Raw genomic sequence first — 2,846 nt, forward strand, 5'->3', positions numbered from 1 at the left:
CAGAAGGCTATGTCTGTTTGGCGCACACCACTCCTCTCTTTTCTAAACTCCCCTTGACAGCCTGGCTCTCTTACACCCTGACTTTGGATAGCTCAGAAGGATGTGGTGCAAGAGACTGACACGCAGATAGGCTCTGCTCCTGGTTCTCAACTTCCGCTGTGTTTGTTGCTACTCTAGTCTACAAACTTGGGGCCCAAATTTGGAAATTACTCCTAAATTAAGTAAATATTTTTTAAAGTTTTTTAAAAGTATCCAGTGACTGTCTGAGGGAGAACAAAGTAAAATGCATATTCAGTAACTGGAATGGCTGCCCACACACACTCGAGAATTTAAGTATGAGAGAACGAATTATATACTCTTTTTTCAATTCAGAGAGTGCTATTTCCCAATTTATGTCATAAATCAGTTATCTATCCTTAACAACATTAACTTAGAATCAGAACAGTTGCCTGGAGCAAGGTAGGGGGTGATTGGAAAAAAGGGCATGAAGGATTTTTGGAGGGAAAAAATGTGTTCTATATTTTAATTGGGGTGTTGGTTACATGATATATTCATTTGTAAAAACTTAATGAACTACAGACTTAAGATCTGTGCATTTTACTGCATGTAGGTTATATTTCAATTTTATTTTATTTTATTTTATTGGCCATATCTTGTGGCTTGCGGGAATCTTATCTCCCCTGCCAGGGATTGAACCCAGGCCCCTGGCAGTGAGAGTACCAAGTCCTAACCACTGGACCACCAGGGAATTCCCTATATTTCAATTTTAAAATGTAAAAATTAAATCAATGATTAGGCATACTTGGCTAATGTCCATATGCTACCGTGTGTTGAAATTAATCTGGAAAAGAAAAATTGTAACCCTATTGCGACGGCAGACACATGCTGCAAAGGCTAAGAAAATAGAGAGGAAAGCAGAAGTTGTTGCCAGTGGGCTAGGCTGGGATGCTTCCAGCTGTGGGGAGCTGCGCCTCTTCTGTAATGTGCTTAATCACTTCTAATTGTGCAGTCAGCTAATTACAGTCATTAGTCTTGCCTTAGTTGAACAGGCTTGGGAATCCTTTGAAGTCATCCCCTTCGTTGACTGGGTTGGATTTTTCTGAGTCCGACGACCTCCTCAGATTGCGGCCTGTGACGGTGCATCCCTGGTGCTCCAGAAACGATCTGTTCTCACCATGCAGTGTTTGAGTGTACATGCCTAACCTTGGAGCCAGTGAGTCATGGGTGTCAGCCCTCAGAGCACAGCGAGGGCCCTTGTGGGCTCTGCACTGGCACTGCTTTCTTGGTGTGCCAACCCAGCCTTGCTTAGGTCCAAATGAATCACATTTTGAAAATAGGATTACTTACTGCAGCACTGTTTGAAATAGCAAAAGAATTGAGACAGTCTGCATGACCATCAATAGGAGACTGGTTAAATAAATTATGGTTCCTGCAGGTAACGTAATACTGAAAAAAAAAATGAGGATGCTTATCTATGTCCTAATTTGGAAAGAGCGTCAAGCTATATGTAATCTTAAATTAAAAAACTGAACATAGTGTACAGTATGACCGTTGTATAAAATACAAGGGTGTATGTTTGTATTTGCTTACATCTGTATGAAGAAACTTTGAAAAGAGACAAAAAACTTAAAAACAGTGGTTGCATTTGAGTGGGAGGGTGTAGGGGTTGTGGGGGCATCGGGGTTAGCAAATGCGTGGGAGAATTTTCACTGAAAACCTTTTCAAAATAGTTTTTTTAAAAAATCATGTGACTGTACTACCTGATGGAAGATTGAAATCTATTAAAATGTTCAAAAGTTTTTAAAAATAAAAGTTTTAGGGGAAGGGGGATCACCTGATCCAGCATTCCCACTCAGTGGTTTGTGAAGGTGTCATGGGAAATTTTTGTACTTAAAGCAGTAGTGGAATTTGTTTTAATTCCTCCTTTCTTACATTTAAGGAATAAAATAGATACTAAACAATAGTTTTCTTGTAATGACAGAACGCTCTGAGAGCCCCGGGGGTGTGGGGTACACACACCAGGCAGCCTGTGGAGAGGAGGCATGCAGGCTGTGACCCAGTTGCTCAGACATCTTCCTATGTTGAAACAACTCCAGCTTTTGACCATTGCACAATTATGAGTTGGATTTTGGGGTTTTTTGTTGTTTCTTTTTGGGGGGGGCTCCCCTAATGGCTGGTGGGATCTCAGTTCCCTGACCAGGGATCGAACGCCGGCCCTTGGCAGTGAGTGTGCAGAGTCCTAACCACTGGACCACCAGCGAATTCCCAGTTATGAGTTGTTTTTATTCTTAGCCACATGCTATTTAATATATACACCATATGGTCCAAGAATTGACAAAGATTCTTTACTTGACTGTCAAGCTTCTTTGTTTGACCAAACTATAGTCAGGCTCCTGAACCCAGGAGCCCATCTGTGCACTTCCTAGTAAAATCCAGTTTTATCAAGAATCTAGCTAAGTCAGTTTAGCAAGAACCCCCATCTTCCATATCTGATCACTCTCGATATGATATTGTATCATATCGAAGATCCTCATCCTCCACCAACCCCCAGGTGTTACCTCATCACCCTGGCCTGTCTTCAGCAAGAATCTTTTTAGGCTAGTTTAGCTAGAATCCCCTTTACCCCTGATGTTTTTCTTCTTAGCAATTTTCCATACACTGACCCCCACCCCTCCCCCACCCTGCTCCTTGGCTGTAAATTCCCACTTGCCCATGCTGTACTCAGAATTGAGCCCAATCTCTCTCCCCCCTACAAATTTGTATTGCAGTGGTCTCTATACCTATAGCAATGGGCCTGAATAATGTCTGCTTTACCATCTTTAACAAGTGTCATGAATTTTTTTTGT

Source organism: Hippopotamus amphibius, chromosome 3, assembly GCF_030028045.1.
Source record: "Hippopotamus amphibius kiboko isolate mHipAmp2 chromosome 3, mHipAmp2.hap2, whole genome shotgun sequence".
In the NCBI taxonomy this organism is placed as follows: domain Eukaryota; kingdom Metazoa; phylum Chordata; class Mammalia; order Artiodactyla; family Hippopotamidae; genus Hippopotamus; species Hippopotamus amphibius.